The following is an 18207-nucleotide window of genomic DNA, read 5'->3' on the forward strand; positions in this document are numbered from 1 at the left end:
ATTATTAGACAGAAACTAGAAAGGTGGTTGCCAGGGACTGAGAATAGGGCAAATGCAGACTTAGTGTTTCCTGGGCACAGAGTTTCAGTTTGGGAAGATAAAAAAGCTCTGGAGATGGATGGTGCTGATGGCTGCAGACCACCATTAGGTACATTATGAATGTACTTAATACCACTGAACTGGACCCTTTTGAGATGATACATTTTATGTTATTTGTATTTCAACACAATTTTAATTTTTTTATGTTGGGTTCAGAAATAAAAATAATTTGAGATCAGGAAGAGCAGAAAAGACATCACAGATGAATACATATTTGGGTAGCTTGACTGGACCTCCAAAGTCAAGTAGAAGTCCAGCAGGTGGGGGTGTTATGGAGCCACACATTCCAGGAAGAGGAATTGCAGGAGAGGGTGAAGCTTGCTTGGGGATGCCTGGAAGTCTGTGTAGCTGGTGCCAACAGTCTGCATGAAGAACTGATGGAAGAAAAGAATGGAAAGATGCACCAAAGAGAGTGTGCAGCCAGGCACAGCGGCTCAGGCCTGTAATCCCAGCACTTTGGGAGGCCAAGGCAGGCGGATCTCCTGAGGTCAGGAGTTCGAGACCAGCCTGGCCAACATGGTGGAACCCCATCTCTACTAAAAATACAAAAATTAGCTGGGCATGGTGGCATGCGCCTATAATCCTAGCTACTCAGGAGGCTGAGGCAGGAGAATTGCTTGAACCCAGGAGGCAGAGGTTGCAGTTAGCCGAGATCATGCCATTGCACTCCAGCCTGGGCAACAAGAGCAAAACTCCGTCTCAAAAAAAAGGAACAAAAAAAAAGAGAGAGAGAGAGAAAGAGTGTGTGCAAAATCTTTCATGGCAGGAGTTTGGGCTTTCCTCTCTGAACTAGATGTCACTCACTTCCCCGAGGCACCCGTGGGCCCTCACATCTCTTAAAGGAGTCACACTTCAGTTTGGCTTAAGAGAGAATCTGAGTCAGCCTTAAGTGGAAAATGCTGCTACCTCAACTAAGACACAGCAGAGACCTTGCTTGGCTCTTAGCTTCCCACTTCCCAGGTCTAGGAAGCCTACCTTGCTGCCCAGATTTGGCCAAATTACCATGTGTGCCCCCTTTCCAAGAACCCCAAGATCTGGCAAAGGCTGTAGCTCCAGGCGGCCGCCCTTAGATCCCTGAAGGGAAAGCACTGAGGGCGGATCTCTCGGCAGAGAGCATGGCTATTCTTGCAGCAACCTAGGAGAAGAAGGGCAGCCTGTCTTCTGGAGGGAGCAGATGGGGGAAACTTGTAGGGCTAACAGTGTAGCGCACAACAGTCAAGGCCTTTGGAGCGTACACTGTTGAGATCCTGCCTTCCCAGAGCCCAGGAGGAAACCTGGCCTTCTCCCTGCTTTATCCCACCATCTTCCTCAGCACATTGCTGGCATGACACTATTTTGTAATTATTTAATAACATTTCTCTCCCTTCCCAGTCTGTGACTTCCTTGAAGAATGTGGCCATCTCTTAATCTTCCTAGTTGTAGTGCCCAGAAAAAATGCGCAATAAATTCAATGAGTGAACGAATGAGCTCCAATCTTGAGGATAGCTTTCTCCTGCTGATACTGTTCTCTCTGAGAAAGATCTTGGATTTACACAACAAACTTTTTAAGTGGAAGTATACATGAGCTTTCCAACAGCAAACACCCATTAGGCGAGGAATACCTGAGACTCTCACATCATCTGGTCCAAATGCAGCGATGGTGAGGAACTTCCAGAATGCTCAGGAAGTTCTGCAGCTGAACTCAAAGACACCTTCCCCAAGTAGGGTCCTTGGGACACTTTGGTCTTTAGGGTCTTCAACCATTTCTGTTTCCTGAAGAGGCTCATTGTTTACATGTCAAATCTCAAAAGATATTGTCTTTGTATCTTGGTTTTATTGACTTAACATCATTTTTACCTTCTTGCTTCCTCTTGAGCACAGTAGCTAAAATGTAAGTAGCTTTTACCTAATGATAAGGATGATGGTGACAATGCCACTGCTGCTGATGATAGCTAACATTTATTAAGCATTTTATTAATGCATTTATTAATGCTATATGCCATGCATTTTGCTAAGTGTTTTATGTACATTATCTCATTTATTCCTGGCAGTAATATTAAGTAGTTACTATTATTATCCCTACTTTACAGATGAGAAAACAGGCACAGGAAAATTAAATAATGTACTTAAGATCATACAGCTGGTAAGGAACAGATTGTTATACAGTTTAGTATGGTTCAAAAATTGTCTGGGCTGGACTTTCTAAGCCAGATGGACTTGTTTCCCTTGAGCTAGTAAGTCCTTTCTGACAATATTATCTCCATCCCCTGAAGTAAAATTGCATCATTAACCAATGTAGCAGAGAGTACTGATTAGAGATGGGCTGTGGAGTCATGAGTTCAAGCCCTGACTCTGTCATTTAGCAGCCTGTTCGTCTCTCTAAGACTCCATTTCCTCACCCATAAAACAAAGATTTAAGTAAAAACTCATTGTGATGGTTGAATAAGACAGTGTATGGAAAGCACTTGGCACGTAATAAACAGTTATTCCACATTAACCATTAAGTTTATCCTTATTTGGTGCCTGCATATGCAAGGAATGTCACTGTAGACTCTGACTAAGAAAATCTCAAATGGTTTAGTTTCTAGGAGCCAGGCAGGTAGATAAAATCAAGATACTGATCAAGGAAACACCTCAACACTCCAGAGAGGTGGACATAATTATTTACTGTGGCTCTGACAATATAATTTATAGTATGCAAAAATGGTAGCCTCTTGAATTATCCCTGACAACATCAGAAGGTAGTCAAACAAACAGACTCACGGTGCTGCCCCATTCAGGGGTACTAGTCTCAGAATAGAGCATGCGCAGTGATATCCTATCTGAATGGCATCTCTGGGACTTGTGCAGTGTGGTTGGCGTGCCAACAAACATTTGCTCGCCTCCTCCTGTGGCCCATCTGTCCTCCAAAGTTTGATCACCTTGGGAAAACCAAGGCTGGATCAGAAACAATGATTTGAGTCCCAGTTTCACAGCTGGCTGGCTGTCGGAGCTTAACCAGGTTATTTAACTTCTCTGAGCCTCGTGCTATTTATCTTTACAACAGAGATTATCACAATTGTCACATACAGGTGTTGGGAGGATTAAGTGAACTCACTATGTAATAGGACCCATAAGAGTCTGGTAATCACACCGCTGGTTCTGTAAGAGTAGCAGTTTGTGTTGTTTGTTATTTCATTTGTCAGTGCAAGAGCTATTAGCCAGAAGGATTCTGGACTAATGGTGCTAAATGATGCTGAGCTCAAAGCAGGTCTTGCAGCTGATACGATATGGCCTTAGTAAATGTTCTCCTTACAAGACGCCAACTTTCCCCACATGAAGGTGCCCTCTTAATTATAAATAAATTACAAGATGTAAATCATTATAATAGAATTACAAAATGTGTTATAATATATTTAAATTATAATATATAATTATAAATAAATTTTGATTATCAATAAAGTTTTGTGCAATCAGATTCCTCTAAGCATCAAATATATAGTCATGTTCTTTCCCTATTTTGTCTTAAGTCATTTGAACAAAGAAGACAAGCCTCTCGGTAACCCTGCAGTGCTTAATGACTGCCACTCCCAGTGTTCCCACGACACTCAAGCTTCCCAACTTTAGCTCTGAAATTAGGTTTGCAGATAAAGGCGCCATTAAGCAGCTCCGTTTACCTCTGCAGTAGCAAAAATCTTACATAAAAGGAGACACCAAGAATATGCACTCTGCCCAAGGACAAGTCCCCAGCAACCTAGTTCCTCATCCAAGAGAAGCTTCTTGATTCTCCAGGTCCCTGATCTTGCTGCTGCTGCTTCTCTCCACCACTCCCCTCAAATGCAAAACACGGCTTCATCTTTTCTGGTTACAACCTGAGTGACATGACCTAGCATGTGCAAGGACAAATGCGAGTTTAGAAAATGTGACTCGTATCCAGACCCAGCTTCCAAAATCACTTTTGCTTCCTCCCACAGACTATCAAACTGCCCCTGCTGACAACACTCCCACAGCTGGTGCTTCCTGGGTTTGTGGGCTTTGATTTTTCCAGAATGTTCCTTGTTACTTTCAGAATTATATTTGCACTACTTTCTGGAGGAGTAGAAAATTTACATAGAACTCTTCCTTCTGCACAGATTTTGTAAATCACAGTGAGGGGTTAAACCTGTGTAGCCATATGCGAACACCTTATCTTAAACATTTAAAACATCCTTCATAAAACGTTGCCAGTGGTTAATTTTCTGGCAATTCTCCATAAGATTTACATCTCTATTCTATATCCATAAGTACAAGATAATTAAGACATATTCAACAGGAGAATAGTGACATACCCGAAGATATTAATTTTAGGAAGTATTTAAGTATTATGGTATTGTACTAGAATCCCTGTCACTAAAATAGAATCTAGATGTGAGTTGTTACAGACTGTCACTTTGTAACTTCTGGTTTGTAATTTTAGCACTTATCAGGGTCTAGTAGTCACTTAGACAGTCTTGTAACTGGGGTACACTGCCACCAAGTGGCGGTAAATGCCATGCTCACATTGAAATAAAAATTCGTGCCTCAGATTCATAGGCCAATTATTCAACAAATATGTAAACCAGGGATTGTCTACTTTTGAATAGCAAAAATTTGTCTCTTTTTTTAAATGACTGAAAATTATAAACATTTTAAGAAAATTTAAATCAATTCCAGAAGGAAAGAAATATGTGCGCTAACCAGTATCATTTAACTCTATGCAATTATTGAGCACCTACTACTGGTTTTCAGAAAAGGCCCCAAAGATAAGCAAGAGCATAGTCTCTGAACTAAAATTACAAACCTGAACATCAGTAATTAATTAGTCATGCACACAAATAACTGATTCACAGCTCAGCAAACATTTCCAAGCATGCCAGCCTCTGTGTGTAAGAATGTAAGAAGGCCTATAAAAAAGGTACTTAGAAAATGCTATGAGAACATAGAGAAATATGAGATTTACTCAGGCTGTGAAATTCAAGGAAGGATTCTCTGAGAAGACAAAAATTTGTGCATGGCTTAGAGAAACTGGTTAGCTTTTGAAAACGAAATATGGTAAAGAAGGGCATTCTAGACAGACAAATAATACCAGCAAGGCACAGAGGTCGAAAGCATTGTGAAGAAGGTGAATAGTCCGGTTTGTCCTAACATGGGAGAGGTAAGCCTTGAAAGACACGCTGGAGTGGGAATGCGAAGATCCTTGAATGCATGTGAACACAATGGATTGTCCACCATATGCAATGGGGAAGGCTTTCCAGTGGAGAAACTGTATTTCACAGCTGTGCGCCAGGAAGAACAATCAGCTGAAAGCAGGGAAGATAGAGGAGACTGAGTTTGGTTGTTTGGATGGCACATGACAGGAGCTCATTCTCACTTTATACCAGGACCCCAAACATTTGCAGAGTTTTACTTTTGTGGGTATTGTAAGGTATGTGGAGGGGCAAGAAGAGAAGGCAAGGGAGAGAGGAAGGAAGGGTGGGATAAAAGCGGAAGGTTTGATGACAGCCTTCAGCTGTCAGCTGCCCAGTTATGTGCACTGCCAGGCAATAGCTGGAGCTCCAACCTGTTCCAACTATTTGGAGGTAGAATTTGGAGGTGGAATTCCTCAAAATTGATTTCTGGAGGATCCTGAACTCTGAACACACACCAACACATTTAAAAACGACTTCTTCAAATGGATTTTGAAGAAATAGCAATAGATGTGCCATCTGAGGGATGACAGTTTTTAAAAATAGAGAATGCCCCACAATAGGGATGAAATCTTTGTGTGGGGCAAAGACACCAGTCAGCAGTTGGGTACGTCCCCATCACAATTCCCATGTGTGCAGCAGAATCTATGATCAGAAGCTCAATCAAAAGCCAGAAAAACCAACCTCTTTTCCTGGGAGTCCACCAGTGGGAGAACTTAAGCGAGGCTGTTTTAGAAACAAAAGGAATTAGAAACCAAAAGACCCTGCTTCGATCTCCTTTAGCATCATCTCACGATGGATGAGACCTGCTGAAACCCGGCAGGACCATGTCAGACTAGGAAACATGACACGCAAAGAGCATTTGTCTTGCAGGAACTCCACCAGATTCTTGGCTAAAGAAAGTGAAAGGGGGCTGGGTGCGGTGTCTCACGCCTGTAATCCCAACACTTGGGGAGGCCGAGGTGGGTGGATCACCTGAGGTCAAGAGTTCAAGACCAGCCTGGCCAACATGGCAAAACCCCGTCTCTACTAAAAATACAAAAAGTAGCTACCCGTGGTGGCAGGTGCCTGTAATCCCAGCTACTTGGGAGGCTGAGACAAGAGAATCGCTTGAACCCGGGAGGCGGCGGAGGTTGCTGTGAGCTGAGATCACACCACTGCAGTACAGCCTGGGGGAAGGGGATAGAGTGAGACTCTGTCTCCAAACAAAAAAAAAAAAGAAAGTGAAAGGGTGCCATTACCAGGTTTGTGAGCTTGGGCAGAGGACATCTTGGCAGCAGAGGAAAAATAAGCACACTCCTCTTAAAGAGCTTACAGTGCTGGTGCCTGGAAGGGCTCCTCGTGAGGTGAGTCCTTCAAGAAAGACAATTGCAGTCAGACATTCAGATCCACCTGCCCTCTGTGAGCTTGGCACATCACTTAACATTTCTCGGCCTCTGTTTCCTCATCTGTACAAATGAGAGTCTGAATTCCGTAGTTCAATGGAGCTGTGAGAACTAAACAGGAAAGTGCAATATGGAGGAGTGAGCCCTCAATAAAAGGAGCCTGGTGTTCATGAGGGATTCACTACATCCCGGGTGATGTCACCACGGAGGTGAGACTGGGGTCTGATGAGCCATGCCTGCACAGCATTGCTGCCCTCTGAGGGACAGGACTTCAAGAAACTGTCATGCTAGCGCTGAATCTTCAACACACATAATCAACTTCTGCACAAACCATATCTGCCTGTGGGTGTGCATGTAAGGTGGAGAGGATATATTGATGGAGTATGACATGAACAGCAATATCCCAGACTCTGCTGCCTTTATCTGCTTTTGTACATCAAGGTCCAGGCAGAGGGTGTATAGAGCTTTTGTACAACAACCTTCCCACCCGCCAAGTACTTCTGGGAGTTCCCAAAGGGTGTCTCCATGTGATACACCCAAGTCCAGTCAGCTAACACCTGCGTCGGCCACTCTCCCTCCCTCACTGCATGAGGGGAACCCCGCGTCACATACAGGCAAGCTACCTCATCAGGGCACTGTCTATACTCAACAACCAGGCTCTACCATCTCAGGGACAACACTGCTTTCCTAGGAACCCACCCTAGGCCGTAGCTACTCTAAACTGCCTACAGAAGAAGAGACAATGCCAGTATGGAAAATAAAAGGTTACCATAAATCCTTTGACCGTCCTTCTCACTAAAGCTGGGCTTACTTTCTCTGCCTTCAAATCCGGGCTGGCCTGCAACTACTCTAACCAAGAGGGAATGTGAAAGTCACTCCATTTCAGCCTGGAACAGGACTGGCAGCTGCTGCCTTGGTCTCTCGAAGCTCTGAGCTGCCAGGTTGAAGCTGAGTATCCTCCCAGTACCAAGTAGAGAGGCTCCAGAGAAGAAGCAGGACTCAGCTAAGCCAAGCATTCCAGCCATCCCTGCCAGTGTGCCGGGGATGTAAATGAAGGCATCTTAGCCTAGAAAAGCATTGGCTAGATACCATCACATGGCCCAACAGACGCCACTTGAGGCAGAAGAATCACCCAGCTGGGGCCTGCGCAACTTCCTCACCCACAAAACCATGAGAACTAATACAATGGTGGTTGTGTTAAGCCACTGTTTTGGAATAGACTGTCCCGCAGAAACAGATCATTGAAACAGCCTCTCTCTCTCTCTGCTTCACCGTTTGGCTGTTTCACTCCAGCACCAAAGCCACGCCATTTGTGTCTTGCCTTCCTTAAGACTATAGGTCACTGAGATTTATTTCACATCGACAACCCACACTAGAAATCCACACTTTCCCCCCAGTACCCCTCAACCATGGGGAGATCGGGCTAGGAAATAAATATAAATAACACACTCAGCTTTCAGAATTACTCATTCCTCCAACAACTATTAAAGGCAACGAAGAATGTGCCTGACCCTTGTACTCACTCAGAATCAGTTTTCTCACTGGAAAGTCCTTAGACTCTCAAGCAAAGGCCCCCATGGGAAAGAGCCAGCATCCCAGCAGAGAACACAGCTCCAGGTTAAGCTGGAATGTCTCTATGCAAAATTGTCTGTCCATTAGCAAAACACATGTCCCTAGCAATACCCAAGGCTTTGTCTGGATCCCAGGAGGTTTCATTTCTCACCCATCCCTCTTTGTAAGAGAAGTGAGACACCTCGCAGGCCTCTTTCCTCCCAGGATGTGCCTGGATTTCAAGAATTTGAAAGGGTGCTGTTAGCACAATCCAGGCCTAGGGTTTTCAATAGGTTTTGGCACATCAGCTGAACACGTTGGAATATTGTCAACACAGATCCTGGAGCCACTCAGGGCTGTGCACGGGGGCAGCAACAGGTCAGATAAGATCTGTTTGACATTTTGCATGCTGAAAAGCACGAAGTTCTCTCCATGCAAATGCTTTTCATTTCAAGATAAATCGAGAATCTAGGTAAATAAAGGGTTGGGTTTTTAATGGTACTTTAGATGTACAACTGGATGTCAAATTGGCTCCATGTGGGGATTCGGAGCCTAAAAATGTATTAGACTAGAACATGCTTGCATTTCCATGGGACGTTTAAAGTTTTTATGCTTTACTATCAAATCAGTGCCTTCATAGGGAATCCATACAAAGTGACAAGAACACACACCATCTACGAGATGATGGCAACTCAGGAACACAAGGAATGACGTAGTTTGTACTAATGTGGTACGAATCATATAGCGGCTTGTCATTTTTATAGCATTTATAGTTACTTGTCTCAACAATACGGTAAGGTAGGTATTAAATCCCTGTATATTATAGGTGGACAAAGAAGTCCATAAAAATCATGACCAAAATAATCAGTGACAGAGAAGGAGCTCAAATATGGCTTTTCTGAAGCTACATCTGGACTCTTTATGTGCACCTGTCTACCTGTAATGAGCGTCTTTTGGTTTTTCCAACCCAGATTTCATAGCCTCTTCTTTTGTTACTAGCCCTTTATTTTCCTCTGGGAAATCACTCCTCGATCTTCATGACACAGTCTTGATGAGAATGTCAATCAAAGATCCCCCCGAACCTCAAGCCTTTGGCCAAGGATCCTCCCTCCCTGGAACCTGACTCCTGGGCATACAAAATGCTGTGGCAGCTGGAAGCCAACAGTAGCTCTCTGCCTTTCAGAGGCCTGAAAGTCACTTTTCCTTCCCCTTGAGCTACTCTACACACATTTCACAGATTGTGGTTTTGTTGATATCAACCAGTTGAATTCCATTGCTTGCAACCAAAGAATCTTTGGACCCTGAGCCCCAGTCAACAGTGTAGACCATTTCAGCATTTGCTGCTTTAATTTCTAATAGGAAAGTCAGATAGTATGCAATGTCATGTTTTCACTAATCACTATATAGCAGAATGTTGAGATATTTCCTGTTGTCTCGGAATTAACAGCCAGCACCCAAAGCTGAGGACAAAGAGGTAAAAAGTAACATACATTCTAAAAAGACCCAACAACAACCAGAACCCCTCCACCCCCACCCCTGGCCCCCCAGAGCTCACTATGAGATAATCAGATTGGCTTTATTAATTGTGTCTTTTTCTGCATTTGGCTGCTCTTGGCTTCTTGGGACTTTGCTGACCCTTGGGACTGCCCCTCCCAAGGTTAGCTCATTCCTAGATACAGTAAATGAGTCAGGTTGAGCATGTCTTTCAAATGCGAACCAACCAATCCAGAGCCTCCATCCCCAGCCACCTCCTCTATTGGGCGCTCACACTCTGGGCCACACTCCACCTGCCCTTAATCCCCCCAGGGCCAGGTCCCAGACAACTAGGGACAGCCCCATGCCCCAGAGCCTGCTGAAATCATGCAAACTAGCCAATCGTAACCCTGCTCACCCTGCCTCACCTGTTCCTTCCGTGGAAACCCCAGTAAAGGCCCTTACTTACACTTCCCCCTCTCCCTCTGCCTCCTGACCCACCTGGTGCTTCCCTGTGTGGCCCTACATGGCATCCAGTGCCCCCTGCTTCTACAGATCTGTGAGTATAAAAACTGTTTTCATGACAGTCATTTCCCCGTCTGTGTGTCTTACCATACAAAGGTAAAATAAATCCTAGGTACCCTTAGAACACTGCCCTTGCTCCACAGACACTCCCTACCTTGCCCCCCTTTAAAAGGAGAATGAGTGGAGGAAAATTGATTACGCACAGGCCGTTGTCAGCCTCGTGACAAGCAGTGGACTTCCTCACTCTTCCCCAAAGCCAAGCGAGGGGCATTATCCAAGATCGTCACCTACAGTAATGATGGGGGCCTGCAGGAAGGGTACTGGCACCAGCATTCCACTCTCCAGTTGGAGATCTCCATCCATCATAGCCTTAATAACAGGAGAAAAGAGAAGTGGAGGGAAATGGGAGGGGGTCGTGGAGCAGCCTTTGGCCCACTGGCATGGCCAGGATGCATGAGTTTCCCATGGTTGAGTGGACACTGTAGAATGCAGCTGGGCTCAAGCCATCTTTCCAGTACCCCACCAAGAGGGCTGCCTGCCAGCCGAGCAGACTTTAATAATGGAGCTGACGAAGAACGGACATCAGTCCAGAGCCAGAGAGCCTGTGTCAGGGAACTGGGCAGTGGGGAGACCCCACAGGGTCTTCCAAAGAACTCAAGCAGCACCCCTAAGACAGCCAGCACTTGGATACCTGCCACCCAGCACTAAGCCAGGCAGTGTCCGCCAGAGAAGCAGCAACTCCAGAGGGGATTGTAAATGGGCCCAGCTGAGGAGGAAGGTTTGCCTTGGTGATGATGATGGACGGGGGGTGGGAGGCGACAGTGGCCTTTAGGGGAGCAGTGTTAATGATTGGGAGGGGTGCAAATGGAGCTTCTGGAGAACTACTTCATAATCTGGTTTACACAAGTATGCTAGTGAAAACTCAATGAGCACATTATGATTTGTGTACATTTCTATTTGTATGTTGCATTCCACTTTAAAATCTACTTTTAGGCTGGGCGCGGTGGCTCACACCTATAATCCCAGCAATTTGAGAGGCCGAGGCGGGCAGATCACTTGAGGTCAGGAGTTCAAAACTAGCCTGGCCAACATGGTGAAACCCCATCTCTACTAAAAATACAACAACAAAAATATTAGCCAGGTGTGGTGGTGGGCACCTGTAATCCCAGCTACTTGGGAAACTGAGGCAGGAGAATCACTTGAACCTGGAGGCAGAGGCTGCAGTGAGCCGAGATTGCACCACTGCATTCCAGCCTGGGTGACAGAGTGAGACTCCATCTCAAAAAAATAAATAAATGAAAATAAAATCTATTTTTAAAAAGGACACTGAAGCCTAGGCAACGTAGTGAGACCTTGTCTCTACCAAAAATTTAAAAACATTAAGCCAGGTATGGTGGCATGCACCTGTAGTCCCAGCTATTTAGGGAAATCACTTGAGCCCAGGAAATTGAGACTGTGGTTAACCATGATCACACCACTACACTCCAGCCTGGGCAATGGAGCAAGATCTCTGCCCAAAGACGAGTCCTCCACAACCCAGTTCCTCATCCATGTCCTGCTGATGCCCAGAGTCCCTGGTCTTTCCGCATCTTCCTTTGTATCTCTAATATACCCTCAAATCCTGAACACCGGAATTTGTTTCCTTTACTCCTTTCGGGTGGTTCTCTCCCCAGCTTTGGGGACATTTCTTCACGTACATGAGCTACTCAGCTCTCACCTAAGGCTCAAGGGGGACCCTCTGCAGATCTCTGGGGCTTTCTCTCCATAAATCCCTCTTCTCTCTTGTATACATGCCCTATGATATCCAGCTGCCTTGCGTTCCCACACTCCCATCTCTGTCTTTTCAACACAAGGAGACCATCAGCTCTGCCCGAGTTCCTTTCCCTGTGCTGCAGCCTGGAGACTTTCTCCAGGCAGTAAGCTGGGGCCATCATAGGGCTCACCCTTTTTTGTTTCCCCCATTCTGATCCCTGTCCTCTGCTACCTGATTTCTAATGTCCAAAAACACTTGTTTCATATATTTTCTCTTATTTTTTAGTTGTTTCTGGTAGAAGGATAAATCTAGTACTAGTTACTCTATCATGGCCAGAGCAGACGTCCCTGGACTTAATTTTTTTTTTTTTTCCTTTGAGATAGAGTCTCACTCTGTCACCCAGGCTGGAGTGCAGTGGCTCGATCTCGGCTCACTACAACCTCTGCCTCCCGGTTCAAGTGATTCTCCTTCCTCAGCCTCCCAAGTAGCTGGGACTACAGGCGCCTGCCACCACACCTGGCTAATTTTTGTATTTTTAGTAGAGACAGGGTTTCACCATGCTGGCCAGGCTGGTCTTGAACTCCTGACCTCGTGATCCGCACACCTTGGCCTCCGAAAGTGCTAGGATTACAGGCATGAGCCACCGCACCTGGCCCCCTGGACTTAATTTTAACAGTGAAGAATCACCTGAAAATTATGGTCTGTGCTCAAGATTTATTAAAAAACAGAAAAATGAGGCTGGAAGTCAGATTGGAGGCATCATTTAGAGCAAAACATAAAAAACTATTAGAATTCCACTGAGTTCAGGCCAGTGATTAAACAGGGTATGTACACTTATATTTTACTAATATATTAGTACTATTTCATATTTAATATTTCTAATATGTTGTCTATTTGCCCTTTACAAAGTTGTGTCCATGTGGATGATTCTGTCTTAGATTATAGCTAATGGGGAAAATGAAGGGTAGTTCTCTAAGCTGTGCCAAATGTACTGCCCCTACCGATCGGAACCGACAAGTGCTTGGGAATCATGATGATAAATGCGGACATTTAATGAAGTAGAAAGTGTAAATACTATGAGCTAAAAAGGCTTTACCAACAACCTTCTCTAAAAATGGAAACTTCCCCAAAGATGCCCCCTCTTCTGTGTCTGCAGAAACCGCAAGAGAATCTTAGAGAATTATATAGAGCCATTACAGTACAGATCCAAGCCAGCCTTTGCAGCTAGCTCATTGGCACACCCGCTCAGCAGCTCAAGTTTCATAGAGCTTGGACTGCATCCTGGCTTTCCGCTAGGATGTTGGGAATAAAAGATACAAATAATACAAGCCCTCTGATTTGATAAATCAGGACTCATAATTGATCAAGAGATCAATGATAGGAGAATAATTTCTGAAAATTGGGCTGGGCATGGTAGCTTATGACTGTAATCCCAGCATTTTGGGAGGCCAAGGCGGGCAGATCACCTGAGGTCAGGAGTTCAAGACCAGCCTAATCAACATAGTAAAATGCCGTCTCTACAAAAAATGCAAAAATTAGCCGGCATGGTGGCAGATGCCTGTAATCCCAGCTACTTGGGAGGCTGAGGCAGGAGAATTGCTGGAACCCGGGAGGCAGAGGTTGCAGTGAGCTAAGATCGTGCCACTGCACTCCAGCCTGCGCAACAAGAGCGAAACTCTGTCTCAAAAATAAAAATTAAAAAAAGAGAATAATTTCTGAAAATGGAATATGCATGTCTTAAACCTTTTATTTTATCTTAACATTCAAATGTATCAATCAATCACCAATCATTTGATATAGGGCCAAGGCCTTTGAACAAGTTAGCTAGTGGGGAGTTCTACCTCACCTTTCTCACAGAAGCAATACCCATAATGAATCATCTATAATTCCCAGTTTTGATATCTTTGAAGTAGAGTGGAAACTTATAGATACTTGTAAAGCAATCTAAATTAAAAGTTCTCAGGGTTTTGGCCGGGCACGGTGGCTCACTCCTGTAATCCCAGCACTTTGGGAGGCCGAGGCGGGTGGATCACAAGGTCAGGAGATCGAGACCATCCTGGCTAACACGATGAAACCCCGTCTCTACTAACAATACAAAAAATTAGCCGGGCGTGGTGGCGGGCACCTGTAGTCCCAGCTATTCGGGAGGCTGAGGCAGGAGAATGGCGTGAACCCGGGGGCGGAGCTTGCAGTGAGCCGAGATCGCGCCACTGCATTGCAGCCTGGGCGACAGAACAAGAGTCTGTCTCAAAAAGTTCTCAGGGTTTTTTAACAGAGGTTTGTTGTTTGTTTGTTTCTTTGTTTTAATCCTTCACTCTTAAAGTTAACCAAAGCATATCCAGTTTTGCAGCATTTTTTAAAGTTCACTTTATCAAATTCTTTACAAAGCTTCCAATATGGTTTTCAGAGCATCAACGCCCTTCTTGTTCAAATTTCATTATTTTACAGGACAAGTCTTAGTACCAGGGTTTACTTATATAACCAAGTTTGAGAGTAACCACACTCACTCCTGCGGAGCACAGACCGGTGGAAACAGAAGGGTAGATGTGGTACCAGAGCTCAGCAGAGCTCTGCTGCCATTGTCACTGTGACTTACAGAGAGGATGGCGTGAATTTGTTCAACCCAGAAATTGGGTAATGAAGCTTGATTAAGACTGCTTCTTTTGCAGTCAATCATTTTTTTGCATGCTCTGTTTGATCAGCTGAGGGACAGCCACATGCAGATGTCCAGTTTTATATTTAAGAGGAATGTCTGGGCTGGAGATACTGACTTGGGGAGTCTTCTGCATATAAGAGATGGTTGAAGCCGTGTATGAAGGCGACAGAAACAATGGAAAGTGTAGAGAATGAGGGGAAAAGAGGACAAAGGTAGGGTCCACAGAACCTTGACATTTAAGAGACAGCCAAAAAGAAAATGTTGAAAGCAGGAGTCACTTTAGAGGGCCCCTAAGTCTGAGTTACCATGGTAGCTAGTAGGGCGGGCAAGCCAGGGGCAGTCAATGAAGGATCAATATCAATCAGCTTCTCTGATAAAACTAGCAAGAGTTAGAAACATGCAGACTCTACAACTCACAGTTAACACCAAGAGCACACTAATGAAAATGGGGACACAGTCAAGCTGGCTCTCAACTTCAGGACTAAAGAGTTTGAATAAACATCCACTCTGTATTTGATAAACGCCATCTCTACTCTTCATTTTGGACAAACATAACACTGCTACTGTAAGAATGAACGGGCCGGGTACAGTGGCTCACGCCTGTAATTCCAGCACTCTGGGAGGCCGAGACAGGTCTATCACTTGAGGTCAGGAGTTCAAAACCAGCCTGGCCCACATAGCAAAACCCCGTTTCTACTAAAAATACAAAAATTAGCTGGGTGTGGTGGCATGTGCCTGTAATCCCAGCTACTCAGGAGGCTGAGGCAAGAGAATCACTTGAACCAGGGAGGCGGAAGCTGCAGTGAGTCGAGATGGCACCACTGCACTCCAGCCTGGTGACAGAGCAAGAATCTGTCTCAAAAGAAAAGAGGAAAAAAAAAAGAATAAACAAAGAAAAATCACTAAATAAAATGAAAATATCTAGCAATTCAAAAGAAGAGAACTAATGAGTTAAAAACATGTATTAGTCCATGAAATAAGAGAAAACTTTTAGGAAAATGTCTTGGCATTTCCAGTCTCATCTTAAACTTCTGTTCCCAACTGCCTCTGAGTGGAATCTCAGTGAAAGTGAAGGGCAAATTGCATCTATAAAACTAGAGGAGAAACAGAAAAAAGTCTGAAATCAGGAAAAAGTCTGAAATCAGGAAAAAAATACCTGGAGATGGAAAATACAAACATCAAATTTTAAAACACAGTGGAGGTAATGAGCAGCATATTATGTACTGAAGACAATTAATGAGGGAATTAACACGAGCTCAAGACATTCTCCAAGGATTTGAAGCAAAGAACACACAGAAGTTTCAGCCAATGTACTAAGAAAAAGAAAAGTATAAACATGAAAACAAAGGAATGAATTATCATAATTTGAAAATTTCATAGTTGTAATCTTCCCAGAAATTACCATTGTTATAATTGTAATTTGCTCAAAAACATCTAAAAGCAAGAACTAAGACATTATTCAACTAATAAGATGAGTCAATTAAGTTGACTATTTACAAAGGCAAAAAAACTTAAAAACATGAAAAGCTAATTTAAAACCATGAAAGTTAAATTAACAGTAAACATACAAAATGTGTCATCACTAGTTATCAAATAAGTGCTTAATAAGACAATGGTGTAGTATTTATTATTTATAAATTAGTAAAAAATAATAATTTATCAATTATTGCCAAGTATAGAGGGAAATGAGCCTTCTGACAAATAGGTGGTGGGAAGATAAATTTATACAACTTTTAGGCAATCTTTTTGTGTCTTAGAATTTTTGCATACATTTTGATCTGGCAACTCTACTTCCAGGAATTTATCATAAGGAAATAATCATGACTGTGCGCAAAGATATAGCTACAATGGTTAACATTATAGTACTGCCAGTAATGGTGAATTATTGAAAATAATCTAAATTTCCAACAATAGGAGATTCATTAAATAGATTATGGTATAGCTATATGGTGGGATGATATATACCCATTAAGATAATATAATAGAAAAAATAATAAAAGAAAACGTTTAAAATATGTAAAAGGGACTTTTAAAGTTATATTTTTTTAAATTCCATTTTATTTTAACATATCTATACATATCAAAAAGAGAGACTGGAACTGTGTACACCAAAGTGTTAAAGTCTAAATGATACAATCATGACTTTTAATTTCTTAATTTTTCTTTCTTGTGTTTTCTAAAAATTCTAAAATTAATATTAAGCAAATATTTTAGAAGCTATCTTAATACTTTTCCCTGAAGTCTCTCTCACAGTTGCAATTTTAAATTAAAATTGCAGATATGACAGAATTTTGAATACAGGATAATAATCTGGTTCCCCTCTAATTTGCAAGATTTTACACATGTTCAAATAATATATACATGGAGGCATGAAAAGATCAAAGAATGTCAAAGATGTCAGCGTGAAAACATACATCTTTGTGCAGATTTGAACTTCTATATTTATAAAAAGTACAAAAAAAGACTACAGATAAGAGATGATAGAACTTTTAAAGCTAGAGCCTTGCTGATTTTTCTTTTTTTCTGTATAAATATTAGCTGAATAAGCTGCTCAGTAAGGCCTCCGACCAGTGGAAGTTTCATAATTTGAATATTGCATAGTTGTAATCTTCCCAGAAATTACCATTGTTATCATTGTAATTTGCTCAAAAAAAATTTAAAAACAAGAACTGTTTTCTGTTCCCAAGGTAAGTAAACTAACTGCCTCTGAGTAGAATCTCAATGAGAGTGAAGAGCAAATTGCATCTATAAAACTAGAGGAGAAACAGAAAAAAGTCTGAAATCAGGAAAAAAAATACCTGGAGATGGAAAATATAAACATCAAATTTTATAAACATCTCATTTCTCTGCATTTTTCCTATGTTCCTTATCTACCCTGCCCCACCCTCACTCCATTTCTTCTGGAAGCCACCAAAGGTAGGGTAGCCTCTTGTCAGGTATCCGTCACTGCTTGCATGTAAGGAGGAAGGGATTTAAACCTACCTGGTTGGCACAGCCCCTTTGAGCTACACTGAATGTCTGTCACGAGAGGCAGCTGCTTCATCACCTACCTGTCCCTTCACTCACTCAACTGCGCACATACTTTTCTAAAGCAGGTGGTTTGGCTTTATGCAGTGTGGCCTCTGCCCTCTCTTGCATATCTCAAGACTGCAGTGTACCCTGTCAGTCAACTTGTCTTAGCCAGGGCAGAAGAGGACATGGGGCATGATTTGAGGGAATACCATTCACAGCGTCCCCAGCAATCGATTTTACAAAGTATAGGCGCAGTCTCAGGGGAAGGCATTTTCTTACCTTTGTTTGTTGTCTCTGGGTTTGTGTCTGTATGAATGGGATGCTTCCACTCTAGGGCAGCTGATTTATTTACCTTGGGAACAGTTTAAGATGACTCCAGGAGGGCCAGCAGAAATTATTAAAGCAGTAGGGAAATCCCAGATCTCCTTTGGGCTTAATGCCAAGATCCCAGAATTTGAGGTCTAAAATCTGTCCCACTGTACCGTGATTCTACAGACAGTTGGACAGTGGTATAAACAAATCAACAAGCCTGGGTCCTAGAGGTTGAGAACAGAATAAATGATCTTCCCTTCACTAAATCCTCGTCACCCC

This window comes from Pan paniscus, chromosome 19 (genome assembly GCF_029289425.2).
Source record: "Pan paniscus chromosome 19, NHGRI_mPanPan1-v2.0_pri, whole genome shotgun sequence".
Classification (NCBI taxonomy): Eukaryota; Metazoa; Chordata; class Mammalia; order Primates; family Hominidae; genus Pan; species Pan paniscus.